An 18,111-nucleotide genomic window follows, 5' to 3' on the forward strand; every position below is an offset into this window, starting at 1 on the left:
AAGAATAAAGCGTTTTTTGATTTGCCATTTCCAGCTTTTTCATAGAAACTGGGACTTTGATAATAATAATGATAAACCTGCAACATCTTAATGTAAAAATGTCTAGACTCAACTATGTCTAAAGTTTGAAAATGTGATATCTTGTGCTCTTGTTTTTCTTTATTTTAAAACTATCTTTTACTTTAAAAAAGATTTTTTTTTTTTTTGGCCGTGGTGCGCCCCACGGCATGTGGGATCTTAGCTCCCCGACCAGGGATTGAACCCAGGCCCTTGGCAGTGAAAGCATGGAGTCCCAACCTCTGGACCACCAGGGAATTCCTGAAACTATCTTTTAAATGAACAAGATAAGCTTTGGTTTTCAGGCAATTCTTAGGAAATTATAGATTAGGGTAATAAAATTTTGTGTATCATTTCAATGCTTTTTACTACGAATATATTGCTTACCATATTAAGATACAAGTAGTGTTAGACTATTGGTTTGGTGTATTTACATTCACTATAGCATTTATTTAATTTGATTCAGTCCATTAGCAAGTATAGATTCGGCCAGTGTGTATCTATCAATATACTAGATGAAGTGGGGCAGAAGGGGCAGTGAGAATAAAGACAGCATTAGGCATGAACCCTCCTCAAATGGCAGCTGTCATCTATGTTGAGATAAGACAGCCAAAAGAAAACAAATGTGGCAGTGATCCGGCAATACCGTTTCTAGAGCCTAGCACCGTGCCTGGCACTTAATAGGGGCTCAAATAAATATTTGTTGGATGAATGAATGTAGTCTATGGATACACTTGCACACTCCCATTCATTCATTTGAAGAGGTTCATGGGCTTTACCACCACCTTGTCATCATTCTTGTTGATTTCAATATTGGAATGAAAGACCCTGTTCTTCCCCCAGTCCTCCCACCTCAGCAACCCAACTGTCCAAACCCCACATCTAGGAATCGTCTTTGGTTTCTCTCTCCACCTCCCACATCCAAGCCATGTTGGCTCTAACTCCAAATACACCCAGCATTTGAACGCTTCTCCCCATGTCCACTTCTACCACATTTACTGCCCACAGTGCCCTGATGGCTCTCTATTTAAATGCTCCAGTCACACTTAGAATAAAGTTCAGACTCCTTACTGCGGCCTGAGCACAAAGCTCTGAGTGATCTTGCCCTGCTGCCTCTCCAGACTCATCACAATCACACTACCATCGCCTTGGGTTCTCATTCCTATCCCAGGACCTTTGCACATGCCTCAGCCTGGGATGCTCTCTCCCCGGCCAATCTGGATCTCTCTCATCCTTTAGACTGCTTAAGTATCACCTGCTTAGAAATCCTGACCGTCAGTAAACCACCCTCTTCTCCCCCTTGATGCTATTACTGTTGAATCCTTTTCTCAGCAACAGATTATCTTATTTATTTACTTGCCTTCCCCACCTTCCCTTCTCCCCACAGCTGCCTTGCAAGCTCTGTAATAGCCGTGGCTTTCTCCTGGGCTCTGCTGTCTCTCCAGTGCCTAGAACAATGACTGGCACAAAGTAGACAATCAGATATTTTTTCAGGGGTGGGTGGGAATCATCATTATGAATGTTGTATTCTGTGAGAATCTCCACATTTTTAGAAAAATGTGAAGAACAAGTAGGGCAAGAGAAGGGGAGTAGCAACACTTATCTGTAGCAGATAAGTGGGAGTAGCAACACTTATCTGTAATATAAAACCAATGAGATAAGAGTTTGAAAACACAAGGCTCACAGATAGAGTTAATCTCTATTGGGGAACATAAAAAATTTCATTTTACAGTTTATTACATTCTTTTTCTTCATCTTCATGCAGAACTGGATTTGAATCATAGCAAAAGGCCAAAGGCAAAAGCAAAAGGCCATAGCAAAAGGCAAAAGATAGGTTAAGCTTTCTGACAGGACCTCTCAGTGGGAAGCTTATGGAATCCTCATTTCTGGAAATCTTCCTGGATAGAAAATGACTTTCCTGAATGAATAGTGGAATATTTGCGTTGGAAAATCCATTTATTTGATTCCTACAACGATTTCATTCTCTGACCTCCTGATCTCTTCTTTCCTGTCATTTTATTCTCTCTACCTGCTCTGCAGACAACCGGAAATGTTACCAAAATGTTGTGTCTTTACAAACTAGTTTAGGTCTCTTCCAATCTGACTACACACATCATCACTAACCAGTAGAAGTAGCTCCATCTTTGATGAAAATGAAAAAACAAGAGCCAGATTCAAATGCAAAGGCCAGTATCACTGCAAGAGAGTAGGGATTTGGGCCAGTTGGTGAGAAGACTCTCTATTTCATATCAATATATACCAATATCTCTGTTACAAACTCACTGTCTATTAATACCAAGATACTGAGCTTCATTTCCAGTTCCACTTAGATATTGAAATCTCCCAGAATGATGACAGGGACAATGGTGAAGTAAATGAACCTCTTCAAATGAATGAATGGGAGAGTTCAAGAATATCCATGGAATACAAGAACAGGCCTGCAAATCTTAGAACTTTTTATGTCCGAGTCCCACGCAATCGGGAATTCGCTTATAAAACTTTCAGAAGTACTAGTTAATCTGTTCATTCAGTGAATACAAACTATGACCCAAACATTGTTTTAGCTCTGGGAATACAGGAATGAACATGGGGAAATTGGAGGGGAGATAGACAATGCATTTTTTTTTTTTTTTTTTTTTTTTTTTGCTGTACGTGGGCTTCTCACTGTCGTGGCCTCTCCCGTTGCGGAGCACAGGCTCTGGACGCGCAGGCTCAGCGGCCATGGCGCACGGGCCTAGCCGCTCCGCGGCACGTGGGATCTTCCCGGACCGGGCCACGAACCCGTGTCCCCTGCATCGGCAGGCGGACTCTCAACTACTGCGCCACCAGGGAAGCCCCGACAATGCATATATTTTTGAAAGATAAATTCAGATGGTAGATGCTGGGAACATATCAAATCAAGATGATGTGCTAGAGCCGATTTAGTTGGGGGAGAAAATTCTTTAGGGTGGTAAGGAGGGAAGATCACTGAGGAGATAACGTTTAAGCCAGTACCTGAATGATGAGAAAGAACCTGCCAAGTGAAGAACTGGGGAAAGATAGCTCCAGAAAGAGGGAGCAGCAAACAAAAAGACCCTGAGGCATGGTTTGAGAGCCATGGAAAGGGAATGAGTTTTATTTGGAATATAATAGGAAGCAGTTAGAGAGTTGATTTTTTTTTAAACTGTTTTTGGACTTGGTTTTAATTGAGGTATAGTTGATTTACAATATTGTATTAGTTTCAGGTATAGAACAAAGTGATTCTGTTATACATATGTATGTATATATATATATTCATTTTTTGGTTCTTTTCCATTATAGTTTATTACAAGATATTGAATATAGTTCCCTGTGCTATACAGTAAATCCTTGTTGTTTATCTATTTTTCTATACGGTGGTGTGAATCTGTTTATCCCATACTCCCAATTTATCCCTCCCCCCCCCAAGAGAGTTGATTTTTAAACAGAGTGTTGGTGCAATCTGATTTATATTTTAAAGGGATCTTTTTAGAGATCTCTACTGCTGTGTAGAGAACGAACTAGAAGGAAGAGAGAAGAAAGGAGCCTATTTCAGTAGTCTGGACAAGCAAAGATGGTGGTTTGGACTAGGGTGGTAGCTGTGGAAGAGGTGAGAAGTGATTGGATTCAGGACATTTTGCAGGTAGATATAACATGGAGACGGAGGGTGGTAAGAAGTTTGGATTTTATAAGTACAGATGTTTCTATTATAACGATGCCTCTGAAAAACTTCACATTCTGCAAAAATGTGTGCTAAAAATAATAGGGCTTATGGGAAAATGTAGGGTTAGGGAAAACCACTCAAAACCCAAGGAACATGGTAACCGGAGCATTAAGAAAGCAACAGCAATTCCAATGGTAGTAATAGTGGAGTTATGTCTCTATGGCATTTGTGTCCTGTATCCCCACCAGTTAATCCTTCACAGTATTAAACCCTGGGTCAGCTTCCTCCTCCAAGATGTGAGTCCTTGAGGGCATTCACTTCTAATAAAGACCATCCTCAGTGAAATTAAATAAATGGTTCAGGACATAAGGCTTTTTATTTTTCATCATTTTACCATGGGAGAAATGCCTCTGCAGTATCTTCCTCTTCATCTGTGCTCACAGCTTGGACAGACAGCTTACCACAGAAAAGACCACAGCCACTATTGAAAGCACTGAAAGCACACTAGTACTAAAGGAAAGTCTCTGCAGATTTCCTGCTTTTTGCTTAGGGTCTTCGTATATTGCTCAGGCCTTTTTGGGTGTGTGTGCGGTACGCGGGCCTCTCACTGTTGCGGCCTCTCCCGTTGCGGAGCACAGGCTCCAGACGCGCAGGCTCAGCGGCCATGGCTCACGGGCCCAGCCGCTCCGCGGGATGTGGGATCTTCCTGGACCGGGGCACGAACCCGTGTCCCCTGCATCGGCAGGCGGACTCTCAACCACTGCGCCACCAGGGAAGCCCCAGGCCTTTTTAATGGTGAGGAAGTTGGCCACAGGTCGCTTCAAAATGTTAGCATGCGAGAAAAATGGCATGTTAACCGGCACAACTTCTGTGTTATCCCAACATCAGTCCCCTATTACTTATTAAGTAATTTCCAACACAGAAAAACACACTGTCGGAAACAGGCTATACAAAAGAAAGCCTTTGGAGCTGTTAAGCAAAGGAGTGATGTGATGTGATTTCTGCTTCAGAAAGATCACACTGACTGCTGACAGGAGGACAAACAATGGAGGAAAAGGGCAGCCCTGAGAGACTGTTGCACTGGTCCAGGTGAGAGGTAATGGTGGTTCCGATTAGGCGAATAGCAGTGGAGATGGTGAGAAACGACTGCATTCATTCTGGATATAATTTGCTGGGAGAGGTGATAGCATTTGCTGATTGAGTGGATGTGGGGATTGAGGGCAAGAGAAGAATCAAGAATGACTTTCTAGTGAAATAAGCCAGATACAGAAGGACAAATATTGTACAATTCCAGTTTCATGCAGTATCTGGAGGAGGCAAATCCATAGAGACAGAAAATAGAATAGAGGCTGCCAGGGGCTGGGAGGGAGGGAGGAAGAATGATTGCTTAATAGGTACAGAGTTTTGTTGGGGAAGATGAAAACTTTTGGATATAGATAGTGCCCATGGTTACACAGCATGGTGAATGTATTTAATGCCACTGAATTGTGGTTAAAATGATAAACGTGAAGTTACGTATATCTTATAACAATAAAAGAATCTCAGCTCACAGATGGCTGTTTCAGGGAAAACTTCTGAAATCCTATTATGCTCACTCACAGAAGACTATGCTTTTTCTTTCATCACTTTTATCCTAGTTTGTAAATATGTATTTATTTGTGTGGTTTTTGAGGAATGTCTTTCTCTTCTCCAGGACTGTGTGATCCATAATGATTTCCATGTCAGGTTTGCTAACTTATCTCCCAGCAGTGTCTAGCCCATTGAACTAATTTGGTATGAAAGTTTTTATTGAATTAATTTTTTCCAGTATTAAGGAAGGAAACTAAAATACAACCTTCAGCACCACAAGCATCGCAATTATCTAAATCTTTCCTAGCCATGACATTTATAGAGCTAATTTTAATAGGTCATTTAAAAATATATTTAGCAAATGTGGCATGACTATGCCACACACAAATGCAGAGAGAGAAAGAAGTCTAGTTATTCTATTGTTACATCACATAATTATCCATGATCAAATTGTAGATTGTAGAAGGGATAATTATTCCTAATGGTCTCCAAGAGCCATCATTTTCTTTAATTGGAATTTGGTAGGGATTAAGTGATTCGGAAGGGGCACGGCAAAACATTCTGATTTTAGGTGATTCACCTGAAGACTGATAATCATGGTAAGTAAACAAAGTTTCCTCTGAGAATCTACATGTCTTGTAACAGGCTTCAAATAAACTAACAGAGTGGGAAATATTATGGACTTATATGCCTAATAATTTGCAATAACTTTTCATGCAATTATTAATAGTTCAAGGGATGAACAACAAAAAAGTGAGGTTTGCTCCTGTTTTTACTTTTCTTTTCTCATTTGACTAGAAAGTTTAAGATTTTAGAATAGCTTCTTTGGCAAATGATTTAGATTCTGAATACCCGGCAGAATACTGACAAAATTTATTCTGTAAGCGTATTTCTTTTTTCTGTAAGCTTATTTAAAAACCAATTCTCCTTCTAGTCAAATGTGTTTTTGTTTTTTAGTAGTAATGATAGTGGTGGTGAGGCTGGTAGATTCAATGCTACTTACAATGGGAAATTTCTCTAGTTCACATTAACTATATTGAAGTTATTTTACTATGTGCCTATTCCTTCTTAATCTGCTTTGTTATTAATAAGTGTATTCTCCAGTTGTGTCACTTAGTCTATTTTTTCTCCAGTTGTGTCACTTAGTCTATTTTTCCAAATAGAAACGACTTCATGTCTTTGTAAATAAATGATTATGACTGTTAAAAAAAAAAAAAAAAAGAATGACTTTCTAGAATTTTGTCCCGAGCAACTGAGTGATTGGTAGTGCTATTAACTGTAGAAAGAAAGATGGGAGAAGGAACAGGTTTGAGGAGCGGAGGAGGCCATGTTAAGTTGGAGGTGTTCGTACGACATCCGTGGAGAGAGGGCAAATAGGCCACTTGATGTATGATTCTAAACCTGAGGGATGACACAGGAGCTGGAGATTTCAACTTAGTGACATCAGCATAGGGATAATATTTCAAGCTAGGGGACTGGATGAGGAGCCTTCAGGAGAGACAGTGAAGAGATGAAAGGAGAGGACCAGACCCAGCCCTGAGACACATGAGCATTTGCAGCTGAGACAGGGGAGGAGGGATCAGAAAAAGAGACTGAGAATGAGTGCTCAGTGATACAGGAGGAAAAGGGGGGAGGGTGTGGGTTTCTGGATGCCAGGGGAAGAAGGTATTTCAGGAAGGAACGAGTGATCAGCTGTGATGAGGTGAAAAGGAGGGCAGAGAATTGATCATTGCATTTGGCAAGTTGGAGGTGGCCGGTGATCTTTGTGTAGAGCCATTTCAGCAGAGTGTTGGAGAGTAAATTCCAGTGGAGGGGCTTAAGAAGAGAATGGGAAGCGAGAATGTGGAGACAGCAACCATAGGCAACTATTTTGAAGACTTTTGCTGTGAAGGAGAGCAGAGAATGGGGCAGATTCTGGAGGAGAATGTGAGGTTAAAGGAAGGGTTTTCTGTTTTGTTTCATTGTGTTTTAACCTTCACTTATTCCCTCTCTTCTTTTCTTTATGTACATCCGAGTTTCCTTTTTTATTTTTCTTTTTTAGCTTCATCACGCGGCACGTGGGAATCTTAGTTCCCCGACCAGGGATCGAACCTGTGCCTCCTGCAGTGGAAGCAGGGATTCTTAACCACTGGATCACCAGGGAAGTCCCAACATCTGAGTTTCTGACCTATACCATCTTCCTTTTCTCTAAAGAGAAAGGGCTTCCCTGGTGGCACAGTGGTTAGGAATCTGCCTGTCAATGCAGGGGACACAGGTTCAAGCCCTGGTCTGGGAAGATCCCACATGCCGCGGAGCAAATAAGCCCATGTGCCACAACTACTGAGCCTGCGCTCTAGAGCCCATGAGCCACAACTACTGAAGCCTGCACGCCTAGAGCCCGTGCTCCACAACAAGAGAAGCCACTGCAATGAGAAGCCCTTGCACTGCAAGGAAGAGTAGCCCCTGCTCGCCACAAGTAGAGAAAGCCTGCACACAGTAACGAAGACCCAATGCAGCCAAAAATAAATAAATAAATAAATAAATTTAAATAGTTTACAAAAAATAAAATAAAAACTTCTTTTAACATTTCTTATAAGGCAGGTCTACTGGCAGCAATTCCTTCATATTTTTGTTTGTCTAAGAAGGTCTTTATTTGTCTTTCACTTTTGAAGGATAATTTCACAGGCTACAGAATTGTAGATTGGTAGACTTTTATTCTCAGCACGAAATATTTCACTCCACTCTCTTCTTGTTTGCATGGTTTCTGAGAAATCAGATATCATTCTTATCTTTGCTCCTACTCGTAGGTAAGGTGTTTTTTCCCTCCGGCTTCTCTCAGAATTTTTTCTTTACCTTAGATTTTTTGTCGTGTGCAACTGATATACCTAGGTGTAGTTTTGTTAGCATTTTTTCTGCTTGGTGTTGTCTGAGCTTTCTGGATCTGTGGGTTGGTGTCTGACATTAATTTGGGGACATTCTCAGTCATCATTGCTTCAAATAATTCCTTTCTTCTTCTGATATTCCCATTACGTGTGTATTACACCTTTTGTAGTTGTCCCACAGTCCTTGGATATAGTTGGGTTTTTCCCCTGTCTTTTTCTTCTGTTTGCTTTTCAGCTTTAGAGGTTTCTACTGAGATGTCCTCAAGCTCAGAGGTTCTTTCCTCAGCTGTGTTCAGTCTATTAATAAGCCCACTAAAGGCATTCTTCATTTCTGTTACAGTGCTTTCGATCTCTAGCATTTCTTTTTTTTTTTTTCTAGCATTTCTTTGTGGTTCTTTCTTAGAATTTCCATCTATCTGCACACTGTCTACTTTATCCATTTAGAGCCCTTAGCAACTCAGTCATAGCTGTTTTAAATTCCTGGTCTGATAATTCCAACATCCCTGCTGTATCTGGTTCCAATGGTTGCTCTGTTTCTTCAAATTGTGAGTTTTGATGTATTATTAATTATTATGTCAGTGTTTTACAGATGCCCTTTATCAAATTAAGGTAGTTCTTTTCCATTCTGAAGTTTTTATTATGAATGTGTGTTGAAATTTATTAAATTTTTTTTCTCTATTGAGAGATCATTAAAAAAAAAACCCAGAAATTGTGTGTTTTGTCTTTTAGTATGCCCTGAAATTTTTTCTTGAAATCTGGACATGATGTATGAGGTGAAAGGAACTCTGATAAATAGGACTTTAGTGGCATGCTGGTAAGGTGTTGGGGGAGGGGAGGCATTCTACAGTCCTATGATTAGGTCTCAGTCTTTTAGTGAGCCTATGCCTCTGGACTGTGAACCTCACAAGTGTTTCTCAGCTCTTTCTTCCCCCTTAGGCGGGACAGAATGGCTAGAGGGGGCTGGAGTTGAGTATTTCCCTTCCCTCAGGTCAGTTAGGCTCCGCTAAAAACCCCAGTAGGTTAGGCTCTGGTTAACTAGTCTCTCTTGAGGGTAGACCTTAAGAAAAACAGGGTGCTCCGGTGTATTTCAAAATGGTTCCTTTTCCCCTCCGCCTGTTGGAAGCACGAGGGTATTTTTCTCGGATATTTATTGTGAGAACCTGGTTGAGCTCCTGGAGGTAAAGCTCATAAAATGTGGACACTCATTGATGACTAGGTCCCCCTGGAGTATTTTATCTCTCAGACTTGTCTATACTGAGCCTCCAGCAATTTGTCGATTACAGTTCAGGTTTTCCTGCCCCAGCACCACTTCACTCAGGGGTTTCTGCTCTAGTAAATTGTAATTCAGTCAGTCTCTTCAATTTGGGAGCAGTGGTTTGCCCTGTGACCTCACTTTTCTTATGAATCTAAGAAGAGTTGTTGATTTTTTAGTTTGTTTAGCTTTTTACTTATTGTTAGGATGCAGTGGTGACTTCCACGCTTCTTACATGCCAGACCAGAACTAGAAGTATTTTTTTAAAGTGGGTGTATACACACACACACACACACACACACACACACACATCACTTGTATGCTGATGGGATGCTGCAGAGAAATGGATGTACAAGAGAGGAGAGGATAATTACAGGTCCAAACCCTTGAGTAAGCTATTTCAATTGGAGAGATGCAAACAAGTTGCCTTTGGCTGGGCAATTCAATTGATCAATGCAAATTGTAGGGCAGATAATAACATGTTTAGCCTTCCATTGTGACCAGCAGTTACCCACACCTCACTCCTCGAGGCCAAAACACAGTTTGCTCAATTGAGGGACTGGACTAGCTTTTAAGTGGCTTATGCAGAACTGTCAGCTTAAAAGTTGCCTACTGAACAGCAATGGAGACCAGGCATACCAGAGGTGAGCAGCTGCCCTGATCAACTCTGGAGCATGTGTGGACACACTCCCAGAAATACTATGGGGAGAAGGGAGCAGACCTGGAAAGGATTGGGGAGTCCTGCAAATGTGGGTGATCGAGGGAGCTAGTGTCATTTGGGCAGTGATGTAAATGTGACTTCATTTGTACCCAGAGACTGATGAGGCTCTGGTCAAGTACACTTAGGTTAGTGCTTCTTAAACTTTAGCATGAGAAACCTGAAAAACTAGTTAAAACGCTGGGCCTCACCCCCAGAGATTGTGATTCAGTAGGTCTGGGGTAGAGCCTGAGATTCTGCATTTCTAACAGGCTTCCCAGGTTCTGCTGGTGCTGCCGGTCTTGATAGAAGGCTGGCCTGGAAGCAGTGGGGCCATAAAGAAGCACTGATCCTGTCTCCATACGGCAGGGGGTAGTCAGGAAAATCTTCATAGGAAGAGTATGTGAGCTGCAAAGATGCCTAAGTGTCGGGCATGCCAATAACAGGAGAGGGAGGGCGCTTCTCATGGTGGTATCAGCTGAAACTAAATTGATCACGTGGTGATTGACGATGATTGTTAACTGTAATGAACACATCCGCTTTGCTGTGGGGCATTGCAAAGGAAACACTGATTTTAGATAATGCAGTCTTAATGGATGGGTTAGTTTTACTAAATAAATATGATAGGAAAAGATTTGGATAATATTTGGCTATTATTGGACTGTGAATTTAGATTACCGGAATCCTAATTCGTTAATAAAGGAGCAAAGGAGGAGGGACACGAGTGTGTTTCATTTCCTACCATAAACTATAATAAAATTTTAATAAATACTTTAGATAAATATCCCCTGGCCCCCCTCCCCCTGAGAATACCTTTGCTTATTTAATAGCTGCAGGCTCTACCCATCCAATAAAAAGAGAATTTTTTACTGTACCTCTCTGTAGATTGACATTCTTTAGTTTGGTTTAGTTTTGTTTTGGTTTTAAATTAAGCAAAGGCCAACAGCGTTATCAGTCTCTCTGGAGGTTTGCACAGATGAATAGTGTTCATGTTGAAACTTCACAGTTGACTTGTAGTTATCTCATTATAAATCAGAATGTTGTTTTTGTTAAATGCAAGTTGATCTTTTAAAATAAAATTCACCCTTTTATTTTTTAATTTATTTATTTATTAAATATTTATTTATTTAGGCTGTGACAGGTCTTAGTTGCAGCACTCAGGATCTTCCTTGCGGCACGTGGGATCTTTTAGTTGCCACATGCAGACTCTTAGTTGTGGCATGCATGCGGGATCTAGTTCCCCAACCAGGGATCAAACCCGGGCCCCCCCTGCATTGGGAGCATGGAGTCTTACCCACTGGACCACCAGGGAAGTCTCCAAGTTGATTTTTAAATGTCTTCTAGTATTTCTTTAAAATAGATTCCATAAAGTAGTGGTGCTGCATTATAAATCATGTATATATTTTAAACTTTGATTGATTCTGCCAAATTGCCCTATAGAAATGTTGAACTCACAACACCACTCACTGCAACGGTGTGTGAAACTGTGCAGTTTCCTCATATTTTTGTTATACTAAGTGTTATTGACCTTTAAAGTGTTTGCCAATCTGATAGTTGAACATGGTACTTCATTTTAATTTGTACTTCCCTAATAACTAAGGAAGAGAAGCTTCTGTTCATCACTTGACATTTCTTCCTCTTGGATTTGCTTCTTCATATCCTTTGTCAAGTTTTCTATTGACTTGCTTGACTTTTCTTAAAGATTTGTAGAAGTTCTTTTTCTATTATAGATAGTAGTCATTTGTGATAAGTACTGCAAGCAGTTTATCTCAGTCTGCCCTTGGTCTTCGAACTTTACGTTGATTTTAGTCATGCAGAAGTTTTTTGTGTGTCAATTGGGAAATCTTTCCCTTTATGTCTCCTGAGCTTTGTGGCATGCTTAGAAAGACCTTCCCCATCTCAGTATGATACTTATTGTAATATATTTCCCGTATATATGTTTCTATATATTCTTTTTTGTAGTTTAATAGTTTAATTTTTATGTTTCTATCTTTAACTCTTATGGTATTTACTTTTGCATAAAACATGAGAAACAATTGGAGTGAGGGGAATTCAGAGCTCAGTTTTCAACATATGATGTTTGTGGTGCCTATTAGGGGAGAGGGCTGGGCTGGAGATGTAACTTTGTGAGTCATCATTACATGGAAGATATTTATGACTCTGAGGCTGGGATCATCAAATGAGAGATTATAGCATCAGAGGAGAGAGGCCAGAACTAATCGATCCCTGAGGTAACCCAAGGTTGAGAAGTTGAGCAAAGGAGATTGGGAAGAAAGAGGCAGCAAAGCCAGAGAAAAACAGGAGAGAGCGGTGCCACGGAGGCCCAGAGGAGGATGTTTGAAGAACAGAAGAAAGTGATCAACCCTGCTAAGCACCTCTAAGAGGTCGAGTAAGACAAGGACAGAGAGATGTCATTGGATTTAGTAACGTTGAGGTGATTGGTGACCTTGACAAGAGCAGATACGTTGGAGTGGTGAGAATGGACACCCTCCTGGACTGAGTTTAGGTGGGAAAGGAAAGGTAAGATGTAGAGATGATGACCAACCATGGACCACAAGTTCAAGAAGTGTTGCTGCGAAGGGGAAGAAAGGAATGGAAATGGAGGTGGTTGGGATAATGATGGAAATGATCCAGTAGAGATTGAGAAGTTGAAGCAGGAGAGAAAGGGGATAACTGAGCTTTAAGATATGCCTCTAAGTTAATTCATTTCCAAATGAATAGCCAATTGTCTCGATACCATCAAATGATCCACCCACCTGTTTCCTACTGATTTGAAACCTATAAAAATATGAAATACTCATTTGTTGTCCATAGTCTGTCCTACTGATCTTCCATGACTTGGCTTCCAAGCTACTAAGACCATTTTCAAGTTATGCCCATTGCGATTGACCTGTTTTATTTCAACAATTGTTTCCCATTTGTAACTCTGTCTGATTCTCTGACCACTTCTTCTTAGCAGACTAATTTTGTTCTAGGGATGCAATATTCTCTTAGACATCTCTCAAGATATAAGGTAGAATTTTAAAAACATTTTCCACACTAACTTTTCCCTCAGGAGTCAGTTGTTTTCTTGTTCATCCTAGTGTTTCTCCGTGGTGCTGTTGATTTTCCTGAAATGTCTGGTGACAAGCCATTCATATGAAGGACTTGGCTACATTTTGGTAACCTGGTTGGAGTCCTCAGCAGTTGTGAATCACTATTCACCCAGCAGGTTTTCTCTCGGAATGTGACAGAGCTGTGTGGGTGAATGGTTAGGATGTACCAACAGGAGGGTCCCCATTTATGAAGCATGGATGGGGAACAGGTGGCAGTCAGAGGTGGGGAAAGTGTCTTATTGCGTGTATCGTGGCTTAGAGGATTTAACTGCCGTGCCAACATGTCCTTTGTTTCCATATCCTTATGGTGGTCCCCAAATTACCTGGACACACCCCACTTCTCTCTCCAACCACAGAGTCGATGCTGGGCTCCCTTTCTGCGCACAGAAGGGCTTTATTTAGAAAGCTGCTCTCACTGGCTATGGCCAGGGCTGAACACTACAGCAAGACACTGTGCGCAGAGTTGGAGAATGGCCCAGCTGCTTTGGCAGACCTTTAACTTCTCTACTTTCTGTTCCATGACTCACTCTAGCTCCTAGCCTCTGCGAATTCTGAGTTTTTCTGGGGCTCTATTTGGAGGATTCATAATTATTTCTCAAATATCCTTCTCCTATTTCTGTGTTAGCAGGATGTGGGTTCCACAGTATAATTTCTAGAAATATCCTATTGTTTCTGAAAGGTCACAGAACGGTGGTTTAGCGTACGGACTCTAGAGTCGGACTGCCTGGGTTGGACAAGCTCTTAACCTCTCTGTGGCTCTGTTTACTCGTTTTTTAAATTGGATAATAATAGCGCCTGCCTTGTAGAATTATTTAAGTGGTTTAATACATGTAAATTGTTTAGTGCAGTAGCTGGCCCACCGGAAGTGCTGAATAACTTATTAGCCATTATATTTATCTGGTCTGAAGGTGATACCTTTTCGGGCTTTCTAGCACTGCTCTGGATTTGTTTTCTTCTTATTTGTATATTTCTTTGGGTATTTTAGTGGGATTTGGGAGGGAAGATGAGATTAAATACATTGCCTAGGTCCATCACCTTGAACTGGAAGTGAGCACTGCATTTGAAAACAATAAAAAGTAAACATTTCAGGTTGTTAATTTTCTACCATTTTGAATTTCACATTCTCTTGATTTACTTAGAATAAGCACAGCTGTAAGAAATCCTAAAAAAAAAAAAATCCTAGAGATCATCTAATAGCGCACTCTTCCTTTAAAAATGGGCAAAGAAATGAGAACTTCCCCAAGGCTGTGAATCTATTTAGGGGAAGATCCTATACAAAAGTCAGGATCTCTTGCCTCCTAGTCCAATTCTCCTCCCACTGAAAATAAGTAGATAAATATCTACCATAGGTACCAAGGTTATAAACTTTGTCTGTCTGGGACCATCCTATGCCCCTTTCCTCCTCTTACGACAAAACAGTCTCTCCTTGTATTTAAAGCCCATCTTTCTACCTGGACTTTGATCCCATCCTCTCCTCTTGCTTTCTCCAATGTTTTATATTATTAATACCTTCTTTTCGTAGTATATTCAGTCTCGTGCTCTGAACTGGATCCTTTCCATTGGCCTTTAATCATGTCGAAATCTATCCCTTCAAGAAAAACGAACAGTGAAGTCAGTCAACCACTCATACTCTCACTCCCAGATTCTGCTCAATCTTTCCACTCTCTTTCACCTCCAAACTCTTGCAAAGTCCTTCTCACATTGTCCGTACTTTCCTCTTCTCCCATCCCGCTGGAGTCTGCCTCTGGCCTCATCACTCCAGCAAACATCTCTCACTAAAGTCAATTATGACTTGCATGCTACTAAATCCAACAGAAATTTTTCAGGCATCAGATTCTCCCACTTCTCAGCAGCATTTGACCCAGGTGATGGGTTCCACCATCTTGAAACATGTTCTCCTTTGGGCTGTAGGGTCCTAATGTTTATCCTCCCTCCTTTGCCATTCCTTCTCAGTAATGTCTGCTGGCTCATTGCTTCCACCTGGCCGGTAAATGTTGCCGTTACACGAGCAGGTCTTTGTTCTTTTTTTCCCCCCGTATTTTTAGAGTGGTTCAGTTCTTTTTTATGTCTCACTCTCTACTGCCCCTTGGTGAGTTAGACCGTCTACATAACATGACCGTCTACATAACATCGGCTTCCAAGTTTATAGCTCCAACTGAGACCTCTCTCCCTACTGACTACTATCATCCCTTCTTAGATAGCTCAAAGATTCCTCAAAATCAACATGTTCAGACAGAAATCTTTATTTCCTCTCGTAAAGAAGACACACCTGCGATGTTTCATAGCTCAGTGAAAAGTGCTCTAATCAATCAAGTTATGCAACCCGCAAACCTAGGAGTTATCCTTGAGACCCCTCATTCCCTATATCCAATTCGGTATCAAATCTGTCGAGTTTATTTTCTAAATACTACATCTTGAGTCCATCCACTTCTCTCTGCTTCCACCTCAACCCCCAGATGCAGCTACCATCATCTCTCCCCTAGACCACGCGAGCAGCCCTCCAACTGGTCTATTCACGGCCATGTGCTCCTTCATCCTTTCTCTATACTGCGGTCAGACAGAGGTTTTCAAAATGCATATCTGGGGATTTCCCTGGCAGTCTAGTCGTTAGGATTCTGCGCTCATACTGCCGAGGGTGCAGGTTCGATCCCTGGTTGAGGAACTAAGATTGTGCAAGCCGTGGGATATATAAAATACAAATAAAAAAGAAAACAAATGCATACCTGATTATATCACTTCCCACTCCCTCCCCTTCCCCACTCTCCTCAACACACATCTCCCAAAAACCTTTAAATAGCTTCCTCTTCTGCTGCTGCTTAGGAAAGAGACAAAATGCTTCAGTAGGGCCTGCAAAGCCCTTCTTGCTCTGGCCCCCTGCTTACCTTTCCAGCTCACCTTGCACCACGCTCTCTCCCACTGTCTCCATTCCTTTTCCCTATGACTCATATTTCCCAGGCCCCTCCCGCCATAGGGCTGCTGCACAGGCGGTTTCCTCCGCTTGGACCAGTCACCCCTCCCCTCTTTGCGTGGTTAACTCCTTCTCAGCCTCTCGGATCTCAGCTGGAGCATTTATTTGCACAAGGAAGACAACCCTACCTTTGCTGACGGAGTCAGGGTTCCTTATCACAGGCTCTCCTGCACCAGCTATTGATTCATTACCATTGTGGTTGTCTATTTGTGTCAATACCTGAATAATTTCTCTCCCTCCACTACTCATTCATTCACTCAACAAATATTTACTGAGCCCCTACCATATACCAGGCATGATTTTAGAAGGGGCAACCAACTGTAAATAAATAAATATGCAATATGACGTCCAGAGATGAAAAGTGCTGTGAAGAAATAGGATGTGGGGTAAGAGGACAGAGAGTGGGAGACGCTGCTGACGTGGACAGGATGATGAAGGAAGGCTTCTCGGAAGAAGTGACTGAGCCCAGGTTTAAATGAAGGGGAGGGCAAGTCAGGAGGGTGTCAGGGGGGTGAGCATCCCGGGGAGAGAAAACAGTCAGTGTGAAGACGACAGGGTGTTTAACTTGTTCAAGGACCTGTCAGGAGTGAGTGGGGCTGGAGTGGAGCGAAGGGGACGGTGGTAAGAGATGAGGACAGACAGCAAAGGGGAGGGGGGCGGGTCACGGGCCAGGAACAAACACCACTGGAAGATTTTCAACAAGGAGTGACAGGATTTGATGCGTGTCCTCAAACGATCACTCTGGCTGTCTTGGGGTGAAGGATTAGAAAGGGCGAAGGGTGGAAGCACTGAGTCAGTTAGGAGGCTGTGGTCCGGGGGAGAAATGATGGGGGTTTGGACGAGGGTGAGCAAGGTGGAGGTGGCGAGAAAGGATGGAAACCATCAACAGGTTTCCTTCTCACTTAGAGGAAAAGCCCACAGCCTAAGCGTGGCGGGAGAGGCTGTCTGTGCTGTGGCCCCATCTCTCCTCCCTCCGCCTCTCCAGACGCACTGGCCACCTCGTTCTTCTGTGAACAAGCCAGGTGTGAACCTGCCTTTTGTATTAGATGTTCCCTCAGATATCAGGAAAGCAGATAACAACATGGTTTTCCCCCCCGGGGTTCTGATCAAACGTCACCTTATCAGAAAATTCTTTCCTGACCGCCTTGGATAAATGAGACACTTCCTATTCCCTGTCTCTGCTTCGTTTTCCTGATTAATTTCTCCTTGTACTTACTGCCATCTGACAAGTCCACATAACGTACAAACACAGAACGTGTGTATATTTATTCCAGGAAGGCAGGGATTCGGTCTGTTTTGTTCACTATGGAACAGAACTCCCAGGATAATGCCTGGTATAGAGTAGGTGTTTAATAAATATCTGTTAAATTAATATGATTGAAACAGAGAATGGGAGAAGCAAAGGACGGCTCCAGGCTTTGGGGTCTGAATGATGGGTGCCACTTACTGAGGTACTATTGAAGATTTTTCAGGACGAGGGCTGGGACTCCTTTGCTCCAAACCTGCAGCTGGAGTCCTGAACTGCTCCATCTCTTGCCGGTTTGGAGAAGTCCTCAATCCCTCTGGGCCCCTGGAAGCCTGAGAAAGTCCAGAATCCTAGGGGGTTGGGCTCCCCTTCTCTTCCCAAGGGGAGAGAGGAAGAAACTAGAGACCAGCCAAACTTCCTGTCTGTTCCAGAGACTGAAAGTCACATCACTTGGATCCCAGCCCCACCACTGAGGCTTCAGACATTACTACTCTGTGTGTGGTTTCCGGGCAAACAATTGGCCGCCCACTTTAAGAGACAATATCGCTAAGTGCTTTTTTTTTAATGCAAAAAGAAAGAAATAAAAAAAAAGAACTACCTATTTTCCTCATTCCTGCAGGTGCCCAACCCGATTGACTTGTTGGAGTACATTTTCTGCATTCTTAATAGATAGCTAGCAGGAAATGCCTCGTTTAGGCTCTGCTA

Source organism: Grampus griseus (genome assembly GCF_964374135.1).
Source record: "Grampus griseus genome assembly, chromosome: X".
NCBI lineage: Eukaryota > Metazoa > Chordata > Mammalia > Artiodactyla > Delphinidae > Grampus > Grampus griseus.